The sequence below is a fragment of the Lithobates pipiens genome, unplaced genomic scaffold (genome assembly GCF_037356315.1).
Source record: "Lithobates pipiens isolate NorthernLeopardFrog02 unplaced genomic scaffold, aLitPip1_a1.2 Scaffold_19, whole genome shotgun sequence".
NCBI lineage: Eukaryota > Metazoa > Chordata > Amphibia > Anura > Ranidae > Lithobates > Lithobates pipiens.
The window spans coordinates 411,517,463-411,538,981 of NW_027507764.1; positions in this window are offsets into that span (position 1 = coordinate 411,517,463).

Genomic DNA, 21,519 nt, shown 5'->3' on the forward strand with positions numbered 1-21,519 from the left:
GCTATAGTGGTTCTTTAAATGGGGCTGTCCTGCTTTGCACCCACTATTGGCACCTATGAAATGTTGCAGTGAGGCTATTTGCAGTAAAACGCTTCTTTAGAATGCAATCCCTGATTAAAAACAGCAGAGCACTACCTCAAATGTGAAAATAGGCCCTCTGGGGGTTATTTACTAAAACTAGAACATGCAAAATTTGGTGCAGCTCTGCAAAGAAACCAGTCAGCTTCCAGGTTTTAGCGCCAAACTTTACTGTAATTGAACAAACTGAAGTTAGAAGCTGATTGGCTACCATGCACAGCTGCACCAGTTTTAGTAAATCCCCACTCTGTTTTTCCAGCTTTATAAGAGTCTCTCAGGAATCTGATAGACATACCCCACCCACTCCTTCTTAAGATGGACCACTCTGTTCACTAATTTTCCAAAATAATATACCCTCCCCCTTCCTTTCACACAAAACGTATTATTATTTTTTATGCAGTGGCCCCTCATTTTTGGATTACTTCCCTAGACAAGAATAAGGTGCTTCTGTTGCCACCCCCAACCTCCTGGGATACTCATGTCATGCATCCCAGGAGATGGGGCTCTGCATGAGGGTGTCTCATCCTGGTCCTTACAGCTGGTTGATGTGCGTCATTTCGGGGCCAGATGCGGAGGTTGGCTCCTGAAGATGCAAGAAGAAATAGTTCCAGTGCAGGACTGGTTATGCAGCAACAGAAAGATGTTTTACTGCAGACCAATGCTGGATTTGCCATATGTGCAATTTGAGGGTCGAAAGATTTAATAGATCTGCTCCATAATGGCTGAAACTTTCATTATAGTCTTAAAGAGACACTGGTGTGGATTTTCTAAAACTGGAGAGTGAAAAATCTAGGGCAGCTGTACATGGTAGCCAATCAGCTTCTAACTTCAGCTTGTTCAATTAAGCTTTGACAACAAAAAATGGAAAATGATTGGTTTCTCTGCGGAGCTGCACTAGATTGTGCATTCTCCAGTTTTAGCAAATGAACCCCACTGTTACCTTCCCCATACATTGCTTGAATAATTCCAGTGACTACTATATCATCGCTGCCTAACAAAAAATACATGATGATAATCATTCAGAATTTAATTTGGGGACATTTAGGGGAAAATATGTTTTTTATTGGAATAACAAAGCAACCATCTAACGCAAACCCAATAAGCCCACAGAAAATATAGCCAATGTAAGGTGCATGGAACGTAGAGATTATTTGATTATCTGGTTAATAAATGCAACAACACATTCAGTCTGATGTCTCCTATGTATACAGACAGGGCCGGCGCTACCACTAGGCGGACTAGGCAGCCACCTAGGGCGCACTGCCGCCTAGGGCGCAGCCATGGCCTGTCACCTCCTCATCCCCGCTGGATGTAACCTATGGAGCCGCTGTCCCCGTGTGGCGGGTCTGCAGGAGTGTGTCCGGAGGAGGAGAGGGAATGTCTGTTGCCAGGGATGGTGCAGGGGCACTGGGAGGGAACTATCACATGTATTACAATGACGGATCCCTCCCCCGGCTCCCCCAGCTGCAGAGCTGTTCGACGGCTCAGGTCTCTGATTGATACCGAGGAGTTGGCCCACCTCCTTCATTGTCACTGGCCGGGACTCGTGAGGGGGTGTGGCCAGCCAAGGGATGATCCCACATGTCACTGGGGGACGGGGGACAGGGGGCGGAGCAGCCAGCCTCAGGGATGATCGCAGGTCCTTCTGGGCAGAGCATCATGGAGGTAAAAAAAGGCTCTAAAAATTCTGTTTTGTTTTTTTATGCAGCCACCGGACTTGGAGAAATTGGGTTGAAAACTGCTCTGCCCAATATCTCAGTCAAGACACTGCTACAGGAAAGACCAGATATCATGTTGGTCTTTGTCAACTTTATTATTTCTATCTTTAGACTTTTAAACAAAAGTAAAAAAGTGACAAAGATCAAGATGATATCTGGTCTTTCCTGTAGCAGTGTCTTGACTGAGATATTGGGCAGAGCAGTTTTCAACCCAATTTCACCCAGTCCTCTGCCCTGCTGTCACCCAGGCCTCTGCCCTGCTGTCACCCAGCCCTCTGCCCTGTAGGCTTGCCGCATACAGGTGTCTTGCTTGGTAATATAAGGGGACAGCAAAGTCAATAAATGGTGAAAAATGGGATCCGTCATCCAGAGATAATTCCTGAAATCATCAGGATTATTCTCCTGGATCTCCCGCAACAAAGGCACGTGGCAGAATTGGTCATGCTGGAGCAACCAATTCTTCGTCCATGAACTCCTCCTCACCCTGTTCATGGACTGGACTTGGGTCAAAGAAAGAACTCCAACACCAAGCCCCTGCACAGCACGAACTCTACGATGAGTATGTACCGGCAACATGGCTACAAAACGGTGGGCTGGTCAGAACGAACTAACATAATGCACTAAAAATCAGAAAGGCCTGAGAAGAACAATCTGAAAATCAGAAATGAGCCGACAAGAACGCACTGAAAAACAGATACGAACTGACAACACGCACTGAAGAACAGATACGAACCCACAAGCACAAACTGAAGAGCAGTAACAAACTGAAAAACACGAGGCTGAAAAGCACGAATTGTCTCTTATCAAACTTCTACTAACACAAGATTAGCAGAAGGAGCTCAATAGGTGGCACACTTGGTATTGAACTTCTTTTTTAGTGCCGTGGTACGTGTTGTATGTCAGCGTGTTCTTGGCGATTGGAATTTCCGACAAAATTTGTGTGACCATATGTATGCAAGACAAGTTTGAGCCAACACTTGTCGGAAAAAAATCCACGGTTTTGTTGTCGGAATGTCCGATCGTGTGTACAGGGCACACCTCTAGCTTAAGCTAACCTGAATGAAAAAAAACTAACAGATTCCTCCATTCACACACAGTGGATAGTCGGATCTCTTCCACTGAAACATTGTATTCTGACAGCGGCACCTGCTGCTGTCAGAATACACTGATCAGTCGTTGCAGCTGATTGGCAACCACCAATCCATGGAAGGGATAACCACTCACTGATCGGTATACATCCGGTCCTTCCTGAACTGGCCAAATTTTGATCAGTGTATGACCAGCTTCATACTTCTAAAGTTATGTCACCGGCTTTTACTTTCTTTTGAAAAAAAAGAAAGTAAAAGGTGATATTTGTAAGCAGGTACAAACGAGGCCAAGGATAAATCCAAGGGAAAAACCAAGCTTAACTGACCACCAGGCCACAGACAACCATTTAACCTCTCAAACCGTATGCATTAAAAGCAGGGGTTTAGTCTGCACACATTTGCAAATACATGTGTAAGCCACAGAGCCTCATCAAGGCACCCTGGTATCTGTTGTACCTTACTGCAATAGCCAGACTAAACCCCCGCTTTTAATCCATACGTTTAGACAGGTTATTTGGTTGTCTGCGGGCTGGTGGTAAGTTAAACTTGGTTTTTCCCTTGGCCTTGTTTGTACCTGTTGTTAGCCTTCCAATGCTTCTTACTGCAATAGCCAGCAATAGATGGGAGCAAGTGGCATCTTTTTTGTATCACTGTTGTGTTTTTTGGTCAGGCAATGCACTAACACCTTTGCAGCCATTGTGCTATATGCTGGGTGTTTAGTGTGCCCCTATACCTTTAAAGCGGGAGTAAACCCGCTGCCATTTTTTGTTTTTAGACCTGCAAGGGAAAAGGCATAATGAGCTCCCTTGGCGCCCGATCCATGCCGAGGAAGCCGACATGTTCCCTCGGCGTGTCTTCCGGGTATCGCAGCTCCGGCGCTGTGAGTGGCCAGAGCCATGATATCTTCACTCTCGCGCATGCGTGCAGGAGATTTCTTTCAGGCAGGGTCCGGCGTCTGCCGGGCTTTCAGCCGAAAATCCCCTGTGTGCATGCGCTGCTGCAGTTAACGGCTCATTCCGAGGGGAATATCTCCTAAACCATACAGGTTTAGGAGATTTTTTTTACCTACAGGTAAGCCTTATTATAGGCTTACCTGTTGGTAAAAGAAAAAAAAAAAACACTATACAACCTCTTTAAGAAGGGGTGGCTCCCCTTCAGTCCACCTGCTATCACCTATCCATCAGAATCCATGTGCCTCAACTGTGGGGACACTTATAAATTAGTATCAGGTACCAAAATACTAGGATACCTTGATGAGGTTCTGTGGCTTATGCATGCATTTGCAAATGTGTGCAGACTAAACCCATGCTTTTAATGCATACAGTTAGACAGGTTATTTGGTTGTCTGCGGGCTGGTGGTAAGTTAAGCTTGGTTTTTTCCCTTGGATTTATCCTTGGCCTTGTTTGTGCCCGTTGTTAGCCTTCCAATGCTTCTTACTGCGACAGCCAGCTATAGATGGGAGCAAGTGGCGTCTTTTTTGTATCACTGTCATGACATTTGTAAGCATCCCAGCAGTGTTATATTGTTTATTCCACCCTCTTCGGCTGTCACTTTTCCTGGACAGCTTTGTCTGCATGTGTATGCTGAGACAAATAAAAATAAAGTAATGTGAACTAAAAAAAGGAAATTTATATGCGGATTACTATCATTATATATATTAACCCCATAGTGACATTAGAATATTATTTATCATTATTCAGGATTTATATAGCGTTGACAGTTTACGCAGGGCTTTACAACATTAGGGCAGACAGTACAATTACAACACAATTCAATACAAGGGGAATCAGAGGGCCCTGCTCGTTACAGCTTACAATCTAGGAGGGAGGGTCAAGTTATACAAAAGGGTAATAGCTGTAGGGGATGAGCTAATGAAGAAAATTGTGCAGTTGTTAGATGGAGGCAGGAAAGGCTTCTCTGAAGAGGAAAGTTTTCAGGGATCACCTAAAAGTGGATAAATTTGGACACAGTCTGACAGATTGGGGTAGCGAATTCCAGAGGATGGGCGAGGTTCGGGAGAAGTCCTGGAGGCGCATATGGAAGGAGGTGATGAGGGATCTAGAGAGCAGGAGGTCTTGGAAGCAACAAAGAGGGCGATTAGGTTGGTATTTTGAGACTAGGGTAGTGATGTAGCTGGGGGCAGAGTTGTGGATGGCTTTGTAACTTATTGTTAATATTTTGAATTTAATTCATTGGGCAAGTGGCAGCCAATGGAGGGATTGGCAGAGAGGGGTAGCAGACACTGTGCGGTTTGTAAGGTGGATAAGTCTGGCAGCAGCATTCATGATGGACTGAAGGGAGGAATAGTCTATTTAAAGGTAAGCCAATGAGGAGGGAATTGCAGTAGTTAAGGAGAGGGATAACCAGGGAGTGAATCAGGAGCTTTGTGGTTTCATTGGTTAGAAAGGTACGTCGTTTAGAGATGTTGTGGAGGTTGAGGCGGCAAGCTTTGGAAAGTGATTGGATGTGGGATCAAAAAGTAGAGTTCAGAGTCCAGGATGACACCTAGCACGCTGACATGTTGGGATGGGTGGATGGTTGTGCCATTGCTCTTGACAGATAAGTCAGGGGAAGAGGCACGTGGGGGAGGAAATATTATAAGTTCGGTTTTAGACAAGTTGAGTTTGAGGAAATGGTGTGACATCCATACAGATATGTCTGTTAGTAAGTTAGTGATGCGTGAGGAGACTGATGGAGTGAGTTGAGGGGTGGAGAGATAGATTTTTGTGTCGTCAGCGTAGAAAAGATATTGAGAACCGTGAGAGGCTATCAGCTGACCCAGGGCAGAGATGTAGATTGAAAATAAAAGAGGTCCAAGAACAGAACCTTGGGGGACCCCGACGGACAAGGGAAGAGGAGTGAAGGAAGTAGAATTGTAAGTTACACTTAAGGTGCGTTGGGATAGGTAGGATGAGAGCCACTAAAGAGCACAGTCATGAAGACCAAGGGAGTAAACTTTTTTGAGGAGGAGGGGGTGGTCAACCATGTCAAAGGCAGCTGAAACGTCCAGAAGTAGGAGTGCAGACTAGTGGCCGTTGGTTTTTGCAGTTAGTAGGTCATTTGTGAGTTTTAAAAGAGCAGTTTCTGTGGAGTGTTGAGGGCGAAATCCAGATTGAAGGGGATCAAGAAGGTTATTCTTAATGAGGTGGACACTCGGTTGTAAACAAGGCGTTCAAGGAGTTTTGAGGAAAAGGGGAGCAAGGAGATAGGGCATAGGTTGTTAAGATTGGTAGGGTCCAATGACAGCTTTTTAAGTATGGGGGTGAACAGTGCATGTTTTAGAGCATTGGGGAAAATGCCAGAGGTGAGGGAGAGATTGAAGATGTGAGTTAGAGAGTGTAGGATAAAGTTAGAGGGCGACCGTAGTGTTTGAGAGGAAATAGGGTCCAGGGGGCAGAGGGTTAGGTGGGCATTAGAAATACATTATTGTTGTGCTATAGTGGTTCTTTAAATGGGGCTGTCCTGCTTTGCACCCACTATTGGCACCTATGAAATGTTGCAGTGAGGCTATTTGCAGTAAAACGCTTCTTTAGAATGCAATCCCTGATTAAAAACAGCAGAGCACTACCTCAAATGTGAAAATAGGCCCTCTGGGGGTTATTTACTAAAACTAGAACATGCAAAATTTGGTGCAGCTCTGCAAAGAAACCAGTCAGCTTCCAGGTTTTAGCGCCAAACTTTACTGTAATTGAACAAACTGAAGTTAGAAGCTGATTGGCTACCATGCACAGCTGCACCAGTTTTAGTAAATCCCCACTCTGTTTTTCCAGCTTTATAAGAGTCTCTCAGGAATCTGATAGACATACCCCACCCACTCCTTCTTAAGATGGACCACTCTGTTCACTAATTTTCCAAAATAATATACCCTCCCCCTTCCTTTCACACAAAACGTATTATTATTTTTTATGCAGTGGCCCCTCATTTTTGGATTACTTCCCTAGACAAGAATAATGTGCTTCTGTTGCCACCCCCAACCTCCTGGGATACTCATGTCATGCATCCCAGGAGATGGGGCTCTGCATGAGGGTGTCTCATCCTGGTCCTTACAGCTGGTTGATGTGCGTCATTTCGGGGCCAGATGCGGAGGTTGGCTCCTGAAGATGCAAGAAGAAATAGTTCCAGTGCAGGACTGGTTATGCAGCAACAGAAAGATGTTTTACTGCAGACCAATGCTGGATTTACCATATGTGCAATTTGAGGGTCGAAAGATTTAATAGATCTGCTCCATAATGGCTGAAACTTTCATTATAGTCTTAAAGAGACACTGGTGTGGATTTTCTAAAACTGGAGAGTGAAAAATCTAGGGCAGCTGTACATGGTAGCCAATCAGCTTCTAACTTCAGCTTGTTCAATTAAGCTTTGACAACAAAAAATGGAAAATGATTGGTTTCTCTGCGGAGCTGCACTAGATTGTGCATTCTCCAGTTTTAGCAAATGAACCCCACTGTTACCTTCCCCATACATTGCTTGAATAATTCCAGTGACTACTATATCATCGCTGCCTAACAAAAAATACATGATGATAATCATTCAGAATTTAATTTGGGGACATTTAGGGGAAAATATGTTTTTTATTGGAATAACAAAGCAACCATCTAACGCAAACCCAATAAGCCCACAGAAAATATAGCCAATGTAAGGTGCATGGAACGTAGAGATTATTTGATTATCTGGTTAATAAATGCAACAACACATTCAGTCTGATGTCTCCTATGTATACAGACAGGGCCGGCGCTACCACTAGGCGGACTAGGCAGCCACCTAGGGCGCACTGCCGCCTAGGGCGCAGCCATGGCCTGTCACCTCCTCATCCCCGCTGGATGTAACCTATGGAGCCGCTGTCCCCGTGTGGCGGGTCTGCAGGAGTGTGTCCAGAGGAGGAGAGGGAATGTCTGTTGCCAGGGATGGTGCAGGGGCACTGGGAGGGAACTATCACATGTATTACAATGACGGATCCCTCCCCCGGCTCCCCCAGCTGCAGAGCTGTTCGACGGCTCAGGTCTCTGATTGATACCGAGGAGTTGGCCCACCTCCTTTATTGTCACTGGCCGGGACTCGTGAGGGGGTGTGGCCAGCCAAGGGATGATCCCACATGTCACTGGGGGACGGGGGACAGGGGGCGGAGCAGCCAGCCTCAGGGATGATCGCAGGTCCTTCTGGGCAGAGCATCATGGAGGTAAAAAAAGGCTCTAAAAATTCTGTTTTGTTTTTTTATGCAGCCACCGGACTTGGAGAAATTGGGTTGAAAACTGCTCTGCCCAATATCTCAGTCAAGACACTGCTACAGGAAAGACCAGATATCATGTTGGTCTTTGTCAACTTTATTATTTCTATCTTTATACTTTTAAACAAAAGTAAAAAAGTGACAAAGATCAAGATGATATCTGGTCTTTCCTGTAGCAGTGTCTTGACTGAGATATTGGGCAGAGCAGTTTTCAACCCAATTTCACCCAGTCCTCTGCCCTGCTGTCACCCAGGCCTCTGCCCTGCTGTCACCCAGCCCTCTGCCCTGTAGGCTTGCCGCATACAGGTGTCTTGCTTGGTAATATAAGGGGACAGCAAAGTCAATAAATGGTGAAAAATGGGATCCGTCATCCGGAGATAATTCCTGAAATCATCAGGATTATTCTCCTGGATCTCCCGCAACAAAGGCACGTGGCAGAATTGGTCATGCTGGAGCAACCAATTCTTCGTCCATGAACTCCTCCTCACCCTGTTCATGGACTGGACTTGGGTCAAAGAAAGAACTCCAACACCAAGCCCCTGCACAGCACGAACTCTACGATGAGTATGTACCGGCAACATGGCTACAAAACGGTGGGCTGGTCAGAACGAACTAACATAATGCACTAAAAATCAGAAAGGCCTGAGAAGAACAATCTGAAAATCAGAAATGAGCCGACAAGAACGCACTGAAAAACAGATACGAACTGACAACACGCACTGAAGAACAGATACGAACCCACAAGCACAAACTGAAGAGCAGTAACAAACTGAAAAACACGAGGCTGAAAAGCACGAATTGTCTCTTATCAAACTTCTACTAACACAAGATTAGCAGAAGGAGCTCAATAGGTGGCACACTTGGTATTGAACTTCTTTTTTAGTGCCGTGGTACGTGTTGTATGTCAGCGTGTTCTTGGCGATTGGAATTTCCGACAAAATTTGTGTGACCATATGTATGCAAGACAAGTTTGAGCCAACACTTGTCGGAAAAAAATCCACGGTTTTGTTGTCGGAATGTCCGATCGTGTGTACAGGGCACACCTCTAGCTTAAGCTAACCTGAATGAAAAAAAACTAACAGATTCCTCCATTCACACACAGTGGATAGTCGGATCTCTTCCACTGAAACATTGTATTCTGACAGCGGCACCTGCTGCTGTCAGAATACACTGATCAGTCGTTGCAGCTGATTGGCAACCACCAATCCATGGAAGGGATAACCACTCACTGATCGGTATACATCCGGTCCTTCCTGAACTGGCCAAATTTTGATCAGTGTATGACCAGCTTCATACTTCTAAAGTTATGTCACCGGCTTTTACTTTCTTTTGAAAAAAAAGAAAGTAAAAGGTGATATTTGTAAGCAGGTACAAACGAGGCCAAGGATAAATCCAAGGGAAAAACCAAGCTTAACTGACCACCAGGCCACAGACAACCATTTAACCTCTCAAACCGTATGCATTAAAAGCAGGGGTTTAGTCTGCACACATTTGCAAATACATGTGTAAGCCACAGAGCCTCATCAAGGCACCCTGGTATCTGTTGTACCTTACTGCAATAGCCAGACTAAACCCCCGCTTTTAATCCATAAGTTTAGACAGGTTATTTGGTTGTCTGCGGGCTGGTGGTAAGTTAAACTTGGTTTTTCCCTTGGCCTTGTTTGTACCTGTTGTTAGCCTTCCAATGCTTCTTACTGCAATAGCCAGCAATAGATGGGAGCAAGTGGCATCTTTTTTGTATCACTGTCGTGTTTTTTGGTCAGGCAATGCACTAACACCTTTGCAGCCATTGTGCTATATGCTGGGTGTTTAGTGTGCCCCTATACCTTTAAAGCGGGAGTAAACCCGCTGCCATTTTTTGTTTTTAGACCTGCAAGGGAAAAGGCATAATGAGCTCCCTTGGCGCCCGATCCATGCCGAGGAAGCTGACATGTTCCCTCGGCGTGTCTTCCGGGTATCGCAGCTCCGGCGCTGTGAGTGGCCAGAGCCATGATATCTTCACTCTCGCGCATGCGTGCAGGAGATTTCTTTCAGGCAGGGTCCGGCGTCTGCCGGGCTTTCAGCCGAAAATCCCCTGTGTGCATGCGCTGCTGCAGTTAACGGCTCATTCCGAGGGGAATATCTCCTAAACCATACAGGTTTAGGAGATTTTTTTTACCTACAGGTAAGCCTTATTATAGGCTTACCTGTTGGTAAAAGAAAAAAAAAAAACACTATACAACCTCTTTAAGAAGGGGTGGCTCCCCTTCAGTCCACCTGCTATCACCTATCCATCAGAATCCATGTGCCTCAACTGTGGGGACACTTATAAATTAGTATCAGGTACCAAAATACTAGGATACCTTGATGAGGTTCTGTGGCTTATGCATGCATTTGCAAATGTGTGCAGACTAAACCCATGCTTTTAATGCATACAGTTAGACAGGTTATTTGGTTGTCTGCGGGCTGGTGGTAAGTTAAGCTTGGTTTTTTCCCTTGGATTTATCCTTGGCCTTGTTTGTGCCCGTTGTTAGCCTTCCAATGCTTCTTACTGCGACAGCCAGCTATAGATGGGAGCAAGTGGCGTCTTTTTTGTATCACTGTCATGACATTTGTAAGCATCCCAGCAGTGTTATATTGTTTATTCCACCCTCTTCGGCTGTCACTTTTCCTGGACAGCTTTGTCTGCATGTGTATGCTGAGACAAATAAAAATAAAGTAATGTGAACTAGAAAAAGGAAATTTATATGCGGATTACTATCATTATATATATTAACCCCATAGTGACATTAGAATATTATTTATCATTATTCAGGATTTATATAGCGTTGACAGTTTACGCAGCGCTTTACAACATTAGGGCAGACAGTACAATTACAACACAATTCAATACAAGGGGAATCAGAGGGCCCTGCTCGTTACAGCTTACAATCTAGGAGGGAGGGTCAAGTTATACAAAAGGGTAATAGCTGTAGGGGATGAGCTAATGAAGAAAATTGTGCAGTTGTTAGATGGAGGCAGGAAAGGCTTCTCTGAAGAGGAAAGTTTTCAGGGATCGCCTAAAAGTGGATAAATTTGGACACAGTCTGACAGATTGGGGTAGCGAATTCCAGAGGATGGGCGAGGTTCGGGAGAAGTCCTGGAGGCGCATATGGAAGGAGGTGATGAGGGATCTAGAGAGCAGGAGGTCTTGGAAGCAACAAAGAGGGCGATTAGGTTGGTATTTTGAGACTAGGGTAGTGATGTAGCTGGGGGCAGAGTTGTGGATGGCTTTGTAACTTATTGTTAATATTTTGAATTTAATTCATTGGGCAAGTGGCAGCCAATGGAGGGATTGGCAGAGAGGGGTAGCAGACACTGTGCGGTTTGTAAGGTGGATAAGTCTGGCAGCAGCATTCATGATGGACTGAAGGGGGGAATAGTCTATTTAAAGGTAAGCCAATGAGGAGGGAATTGCAGTAGTTAAGGAGAGGGATAACCAGGGAGTGAATCAGGAGCTTTGTGGTTTCATTGGTTAGAAAGGTACGTCGTTTAGAGATGTTGTGGAGGTTGAGGCGGCAAGCTTTGGAAAGTGATTGGATGTGGGGTCAAAAAGTAGAGTTCAGAGTCCAGGATGACACCTAGCACGCTGACATGTTGGGATGGGTGGATGGTTGTGCCATTGCTCTTGACAGATAAGTCAGGGGAAGAGGCACGTGGGGGAGGAAATATTATAAGTTCGGTTTTGGACAAGTTGAGTTTGAGGAAATGGTGTGACATCCATACAGATATGTCTGTTAGTAAGTTAGTGATGCGTGAGGAGACTGATGGAGTGAGTTGAGGGGTGGAGAGATAGATTTGTGTGTCGTCAGCGTAGAAAAGATATTGAGAACCGTGAGAGGCTATCAGCTGACCCAGGGCAGAGATGTAGATTGAAAATAAAAGAGGTCCAAGAACAAAACCTTGGGGGACCCCGACGGACAAGGGAAGAGGAGTGAAGGAAGTAGAATTGTAAGTTACACTTAAGGTGCGTTGGGATAGGTAGGATGAGAGCCACTAAAGAGCACAGTCATGAAGACCAAGGGAGTAAACTTTTTTGAGGAGGAGGGGGTGGTCAACCATGTCAAAGGCAGCTGAAACGTCCAGAAGTAGGAGTGCAGAATAGTGGCCGTTGGTTTTTGCAGTTAGTAGGTCATTTGTGAGTTTTAAAAGAGCAGTTTCTGTGGAGTGTTGAGGGCGAAATCCAGATTGAAGGGGATCAAGAAGGTTATTCTTAATGAGGTGGACACTCGGTTGTAAACAAGGCGTTCAAGGAGTTTTGAGGAAAAGGGGAGCAAGGAGATAGGGCATAGGTTGTTAAGATTGGTAGGGTCCAATGACAGCTTTTTAAGTATGGGGGTGAACAGTGCATGTTTTAGAGCATTGGGGAAAATGCCAGAGGTGAGGGAGAGATTGAAGATGTGAGTTAGAGAGTGTAGGATAAAGTTAGAGGGCGACCGTAGTGTTTGAGAGGAAATAGGGTCCAGGGGGCAGAGGGTTAGGTGGGCATTAGAAATACATTATTGTTGTGCTATAGTGGTTCTTTAAATGGGGCTGTCCTGCTTTGCACCCACTATTGGCACCTATGAAATGTTGCAGTGAGGCTATTTGCAGTAAAACGCTTCTTTAGAATGCAATCCCTGATTAAAAACAGCAGAGCACTACCTCAAATGTGAAAATAGGCCCTCTGGGGGTTATTTACTAAAACTAGAACATGCAAAATTTGGTGCAGCTCTGCAAAGAAACCAGTCAGCTTCCAGGTTTTAGTGCCAAACTTTACTGTAATTGAACAAACTGAAGTTAGAAGCTGATTGGCTACCATGCACAGCTGCACCAGTTTTAGTAAATCCCCACTCTGTTTTTCCAGCTTTATAAGAGTCTCTCAGGAATCTGATAGACATACCCCACCCACTCCTTCTTAAGATGGACCACTCTGTTCACTAATTTTCCAAAATAATATACCCTCCCCCTTCCTTTCACACAAAACGTATTATTATTTTTTATGCAGTGGCCCCTCATTTTTGGATTACTTCCCTAGACAAGAATAATGTGCTTCTGTTGCCACCCCCAACCTCCTGGGATACTCATGTCATGCATCCCAGGAGATGGGGCTCTGCATGAGGGTGTCTCATCCTGGTCCTTACAGCTGGTTGATGTGCGTCATTTCGGGGCCAGATGCGGAGGTTGGCTCCTGAAGATGCAAGAAGAAATAGTTCCAGTGCAGGACTGGTTATGCAGCAACAGAAAGATGTTTTACTGCAGACCAATGCTGGATTTACCATATGTGCAATTTGAGGGTCGAAAGATTTAATAGATCTGCTCCATAATGGCTGAAACTTTCATTATAGTCTTAAAGAGACACTGGTGTGGATTTTCTAAAACTGGAGAGTGAAAAATCTAGGGCAGCTGTACATGGTAGCCAATCAGCTTCTAACTTCAGCTTGTTCAATTAAGCTTTGACAACAAAAAATGGAAAATGATTGGTTTCTCTGCGGAGCTGCACTAGATTGTGCATTCTCCAGTTTTAGCAAATGAACCCCACTGTTACCTTCCCCATACATTGCTTGAATAATTCCAGTGACTACTATATCATCGCTGCCTAACAAAAAATACATGATGATAATCATTCAGAATTTAATTTGGGGACATTTAGGGGAAAATATGTTTTTTATTGGAATAACAAAGCAACCATCTAACGCAAACCCAATAAGCCCACAGAAAATATAGCCAATGTAAGGTGCATGGAACGTAGAGATTATTTGATTATCTGGTTAATAAATGCAACAACACATTCAGTCTGATGTCTCCTATGTATACAGACAGGGCCGGCGCTACCACTAGGCGGACTAGGCAGCCACCTAGGGCGCACTGCCGCCTAGGGCGCAGCCATGGCCTGTCACCTCCTCATCCCCGCTGGATGTAACCTATGGAGCCGCTGTCCCCGTGTGGCGGGTCTGTAGGAGTGTGTCCGGAGGAGGAGAGGGAATGTCTGTTGCCAGGGATGGTGCAGGGGCACTGGGAGGGAACTATCACATGTATTACAATGACGGATCCCTCCCCCGGCTCCCCCAGCTGCAGAGCTGTTCGACGGCTCAGGTCTCTGATTGATACCGAGGAGTTGGCCCACCTCCTTCATTGTCACTGGCCGGGACTCGTGAGGGGGTGTGGCCAGCCAAGGGATGATCCCACATGTCACTGGGGGACGGGGGACAGGGGGCGGAGCAGCCAGCCTCAGGGATGATCGCAGGTCCTTCTGGGCAGAGCATCATGGAGGTAAAAAAAGGCTCTAAAAATTCTGTTTTGTTTTTTTATGCAGCCACCGGACTTGGAGAAATTGGGTTGAAAACTGCTCTGCCCAATATCTCAGTCAAGACACTGCTACAGGAAAGACCAGATATCATGTTGGTCTTTGTCAACTTTATTATTTCTATCTTTAGACTTTTAAACAAAAGTAAAAAAGTGACAAAGATCAAGATGATATCTGGTCTTTCCTGTAGCAGTGTCTTGACTGAGATATTGGGCAGAGCAGTTTTCAACCCAATTTCACCCAGTCCTCTGCCCTGCTGTCACCCAGGCCTCTGCCCTGCTGTCACCCAGCCCTCTGCCCTGCTGTCACCCAGCCCTGCTGTCACCCAGTCCTCTGAACTGCTGTCACCCAGCCCTCTGCAGACACCCAGTCCCCTGTTGTTGCTCAGTCCTCTGCCCTGCGTTCACCTTGTCCCCTGAACTGCTGTCACCTAGCCCTCTGCTGTCACCCAGTCTCCTGTTATCTCCCATTCGTCTGCCTATCACCCAGTCCCCTGATCTGCGTCACCCAGTCCTCTGCCCTGCGTTCACCCAGTCCTCTGCTGTCACCCAGTCCTCGGCCCTGCTGTCACCCAGCCCCCTGTTGTCACCCAGCCCTCTGCTGTCATTCAGTGCCCTGCTGTCACCCAGCCCTCTGCTCTGCTGTCACCCAGCCCTCTGCCCTGCTGTCACCCAGCCCTGCTGTTACCCAGTCCTCTACCCTGCTGTCACCCAGTCCTCTGCCCTGTTGTCACCCAGCCCTCTGCTGTCACCCAGTCCTCGGCCCTGCTGTCACCCAGCCCCCTGTTGTCACCCAGCCCTCTGCCTACTATCACCCAGCCCTCTGCCCTGCTGTCACCCAGCCCTCTGCCCTGCTGTCACCCAGCCCTCTGCTGTCACCCAGTCCTCTGCCCTGCGTTCACCCAGTCCTCTGCTGTCACCCAGTTCCCTGTTGTCTCCCAGTCCTCTGCTTACTATCACCCAGCCCTCTGCAGACACCCAGTCCCCTGTTGTCGCTCAGTCCTCTGCCCTGCGTTCATCCTGTCCTCTGAACTGCTGTCACCTAGCCCTCTGCTGTCACTCAGTCCCCTGTTGTTTCCCATTCGTCTGCCTATCACCCAGTCCCCTGATCTGCGTCACCCAGTCCTCTGCCCTGCGTTCACCCAGTCCTCTGCCTGCTGTCACCCAGTCCTTGGCCCTGCTGTCACCCAGCCCCCTGTTGTCACCCAGCCCTCTGCCCTGCTGTCACCCAGCCCTCTGCCCTGCTGTCACCCAGCCCTCTGCCCTGCTGTCACCCAGTCCTCTGCCCTGCTGTCACCCAGCCCTCTGCTGTCATTCAGTGCCCTTTTGTTGCCCAGTCCTCTGCCCTGCTGTCACCCAGCCCTCTGCTGTCGCCCATTTCTCTAAAAAAAAGAATTTTAAATGTTGTCAACTATGCTCACTGTGTACAGCAGTTCAATGAGGGGGCAACAAACATCACAGGGGAGTATAGATAGGGCCGGTGCTAGACTATTTTGCGCCCATTCTATACCGTATAGAGGTATATAAATTATATTTTAGCGGTTCAGACGTTTTTTTTTGGGGGGGGGGGGGGCGCAAGTAGCTGGTCTCGCCTAGGGTGCAAAATAGTCTAGCACCAGCTCTGTATACAGATGTAGACTTTATATAGTTCCAGAATCAATGCAGGTATGTGTTGATATCTAAAATAGTTCATTTAGAAATGAATTAAGAAAAAACTCCTATATAATATATAATCTCCCACAAACACCAAAAACTGGTCCATCACAACTGACTGCAGAGCTTGGTGTCAAATTCACCATAAGGTTACATTCCCACGTAGGTTTAGCTGTGGCCAGAGGTGACCACTAGCAAGAACCAGTAGATTTTTCCCAGCAGTAATAAACACTACCTGAACACACCACATGTGAACAGCTGACACAACTGCTGTTCTTATGCATCTGCGCACCTTTGGCTTTTCTGTAGAGTTTTGGCCAGTTTGTATGCTGCCATAGCACAGAATACATAGGGAAAAATCTCAGCCACCACACACCATACAAGCCCAGCATGTAATAAGTGATAGCAGCCTCAGCCTAACTCCATCCCATCCACACCACCTTACAACCATGGGGCTTAGTCATGGAGGTAAATTGAACACTTGTGGAACGCACTGAATGGGGGACATAGATGCCAGAGTGGGGAACCTAAAGTTGGTTTAGGGCCATAGCACAGAATGTCACTGCGTCAAAAAGGTGCTGTTTAGCTGCCTTTGAGCGTAGTAAACTATCCGCAGCTAAACTGCTATATGATTGTAGCCTTACTTTTTCAGCAAAAGACTAATCCGGCGTACACACGACCGGACTTTCTGGCAGACTAGGTCCGACGGTCTTCCCGACTGAATTTCTGAACGAACAGACTTGGCCACACATAAACAGACTGTCTGTTTGAAAGTCTGTTTGTTTTGAACGTGATGACATAAACGGGACTAAACAAGGACGTTCAACAGCCAGTAGCCAATAGTTGCCCTTGCGTCGTATTTGGTCCGTCGGACTAGCACACAGATGAACGTTTTTCCCGATTTTAGTCCGTCGGATTTGAAACGTGTTCCATTTCTTGGTCTGTCAGATTTAGAAAAACGATCGGACTAGCCCACACACGATCGGATCGTCCGACAGACTGATCCCATTGTACCTAGTCTGCTGGAAAGTCTGGTCGTGTGTACGCGGCATAACGGTAATGCATTTCCAATCATGAGTAAATCATGATTAAATAGAAAGGTTTGTTCCTGAAGCATATCTTAAAATAGCAAGACCCTTTATCTACTTGTTATCTTGATAGATATTTGAAAGCAAAGCAAAGTCACTAGTGATATTATTCAGATGAAAAATGTTGCATTCTGATATTTTTTAAATCTGTAGTAAAATTTAACTTTTAAACTGCTCTTCTAAAGAATCCCTGTCCTGCATGTAAAATGTATCCATGTAATTAGTTTGAGTCATCCTTTGATACAGAAGTACCAAAAATAACTGAACTGCTTTATAACTCTCGATACATTTAATGGAGAAAGCTTGGACCTCCTCTACTCAATGCAGATTAACCCAAATTGTGAAGCTATATGCACAAATGATGATATCTGCTTCTAAAAGCAAGGACTCACAATTTCAAACTAGCACCTATATAGACATAAACAAAAGCGTTAAACATATTTCTATATGGTGTATTCCCCTGTATAGCAACAGTGGAATGCTTGTTTCGTTTAGTGGGTAGGGAAAAAGCAGAAATACTTTTTTCCTTGCTCTAGTTAGCAGGTATCCTTCCTACCGTACGGCTGGTCTTACAAAACTGCTGCTCCTCTCTGAATAATAATTCTGCATTTTCTGTGAGTGCCCACCCACATCCAGGGAGCAGGGAAGAGTGAGAAAATAAGGTAAGTATTCCTTTGCTTTAAACCTTCCCTAAATTAACATTTAATGCTTGCTTTTCTGGGGAGCAGGGCACAGCCTACAGATTGGTTTTTTTTACTGCTGACTGAATTTTAGCTTTAATCTTACAACTCACGCGTGCTTCATATGATATTTGCATTTATTTAGTGATGTTACCTACATTTTATATGGCTCTAACTATTCTGGCTCTCATTTCCTTCTTCTGGCTGCTTTTTTGATAAACCACTATGGTTTCTGTATTCTTCTGAATGGAGCTTAATTTGAGCCTGTGTGCTCATTGGTTCCATAGGCTTACTTTAGGCTTACCAGTAATGGAACCTGAAATGAAGGTTGCACTGACTTACTGGTAATGGAATATGAAATGAAAATTGTGCAGGACAAAAAAAACAAGAAATGTGACACGAGGTTGCAGTCTCTTAGAAGAGCAAGAAGCTTGGTAAATCTAGTAGAATGTTTTTTATAAAGCAAAAATTAAATGAATCCAATATATGTATATTTCTGATTCTACTATTTGCTGTCTGGCCATAACACAAAGTTATCAGTTTCTTCTCTCTTCAAATGTTTCCCTTGTTACCAGACCATTCTGGGAATCCAAAAATCTTGTGTGGCACTCTCCTAGTTAGGTTGCTAGTACAATTAATGCAAATTTAGTTTTTGGTTCCGCTGTAGCCAGTGGAGCAAAGTTTGATTGCTTTTGGCTGTTTTGGGATCTGCCGGTTGCAGGCTCAACTACTTCCCTCTGGTCTATTGAGTTCTAAAATTTAGTGGGTTGGAAGAGGTAGACCCTGAATGTGCATATTTATACAGCCTTAGCCAATCTCTGGAAGGAAGAGTGACCTCTAAGGGGTTGAGATGTGTAAAAATAGGCTGGGGCCTGGAACAGCAGATTCCTTGTGCTGTGTGGAACTGATGTTTACAGTAAGCCATTAGGGTCCCAGCTCAAGTTGCTGGGAGCAGTTTGCAAAAAGGCCATAGAGAATCTGGCCTGGAGACTCGCAGCATAGAAGTTGACTAGCGCTGCATGAAAGCACTCAAGTTCACAGGACACACAGAGTATTGACCTGGGAGTGAGAAATCCTTGTGACTGTCATTGTTAACCCTCAGAGAGACTGTTCCATATTTGCTGGTTCAGGTTTGCTCTTGCATTGGAGTCCACTGATTACCACAATAGTACACAATGAATGGCATGAATGGAAGCCATCCATTCTGTAAAATTGTTATGTGATCTTCTGTGAGTGATAACAGTGATCACATGGTATCAGCAGCGGGCGGTGGACACAACGGCTGACAGAGGAGGTTGTCATATGACATCCACCCAAAATGAGAGAGCTCCGACATGGCCATCATTTGATTATAGGCTGGGACAGGAAGGTGTTAAGCATATTTTAAATGTGCGTGTTAGTCATCATTCGTTATGGTATGCTGTAAGGCATGTGCATCAAACTTGCATTGCCTTAGTGTGTCAGGGTGCACATTACATGCATTAATGTGTGTTAAAGTAACGTGTACATTACTACAACCCACATCACTTAGCAAAAGTGTTTGTGGGTCTTTAAAGCAATAACAACTGAGAGACTCACAATGAAATATGAGATGTATTTAAATAGATAAAGGTGTGTATCTATCACAGGGTGGTATCTGTGGATACACTAAAAGGTCAAGATATTCAAATGCCACGTCCTGGTTATCACTTTGAAGGAGAAAGAATTTTTGGGAAATTAGGGGATTGGGAATGAACATAAAAAATAATAAGAGAACCTTCACATAAAAGACCTCAGAGAAAAGTGTGGGTTCAATTGGACTTTTTAGGCATAAAGAACAGTTGTAGAAACAACCGACATGTTCAAAAAAGTATTTTTGTTTATTTAAAAAAAATATATATATATTATAAACAATCAAAATTAAAAAGAAAACAGGAAATTTCCTCCTTAAAAATACACATTAAGTCTCATTTGATATCCTATCAAAATTGATACAGTCCAGACAGAATCTACAGCTAGAAACTAACAGTTTGTACATATATAAAACGTAGAGGATATCAAATATATAACCAAAACTTAAGTATGTTCTGGTGCTCTACATGTTTCGCGTTTATTGGATAACGCTTCTTCAGGAGCTTTTAGCAATGTTCTACAGTATAAAGAGAAAAGAAAAAAACATGTATATATACAGTACAACACTAAAAACCAATCATGAATTATATAAATCTAACTAAACACTACATATTTATTTATTCAGTTATACCATCTATCAAGGTGCTAAAGTGTTCTATAGGAGGGGGGAAAGAAGAAAAAAAAAAAAAAAGGGGGGGGGAGAGAGACGGACAAGGGGGGGGGGGAAGTTCCCCTCCCTCCTTCTCTCCTGTGGAGAAACTCATGAGCGGAACACAATGTGGGAACGAGTATAACATTCTTATTTTGTATATTCTACTATTCATATGTATTTACTTACATTTCTTCGTGGGTATGCCCCAGAAGGGGACAAAGCCAAAAAGGGGGACAGGGCGATTGAAATTGAAAAAGTTAGGAAAAAGAAAATTTTTCCAAAGAGGTTAAAGGTAATAATGTAGATTTAGGTTAGTGAGACCACTTCACATTGCGTTGAGCCCTAAGGCTTCACATATAAAATTCAGGTGGATATTTGTGATGTATTGTAGCCAAAAAGCGTATAGTGGTAGAGACTCTGGTATCCCGTGCACTGTGTAGAAACATAATAAAAATATTTTAGAATTTTTGTAAAAGGATGTGTGTAAAGAATTATGTATATAGCGAAGAAAATTAGCCTAGCTAGTATAGTAGAAAGTTCAATATTGAAAACGAACTTTAAGGGAGAAAAGAAGAAACCACCATGATAAGACATACATGGAGGTAATCGTAAATAGAGGTAATAGTGCCTACAAAAGTAATAGCAAGTTATAAAGAAATAAGAAACAAATGTTTGGAGATAGAATAAAGTAAAATGTGTGCATAAATATAATAGTCCATCACCTTTGAATGAAGTGGTCCCTTCCAATAGTTTCCTTAATTTAAATAGGTACAGCAAAACGATTTCCCGCAGTTATGCAGAGTAAAAGCGAGGGGGGACATAAAAGGCAAGCTGTCCAGCCTGTTCACCCCTATAGTACTTATTTTTTACGTTGTATGGAGCCGCTGTATGTGGACACCAGTCCCGCGTTTCCTTTTATGTATATCCGTCCCGGTAGTGACGTCATTCCGTAGTAAGCAGAAGTGACGTTCATCTACCCGACCAACGTCTCCACCGATATTTCCGGCCGGCCAAGACACCGCGGACCGGAAGTGCGGTGTCCTCGCAATCGGCGCAATCGGCGCATGTATAGAATGTATAGAATGTGGGCCACTCGAACGTTCCGCCCAACACTCAGACACATGCACCGGATCAGGGAGGAACACCACATGATGCTCCTCCCCGATCGGCGGGAAGGAAGGGGGCCCTGACCTGGATGTCTCGGGAGGAAACATATCACGGGAGGCCGTGGGTGACCACAGTCCCCCGTGATTTAGCGCCGACCCCACAGGTTCCAAGTGGGAAACCAATAGGACCATTGTGGGACAAGGGCCTCTTCCCCACAAACCTTGCCCAGTGCTTGTGGGGATCTGCAGGCTGGGGGCTTATCGGAATCTGAAAGACCCCAGATCCTGTCCCCCCCCATGTGAATGGGTATCGGGTA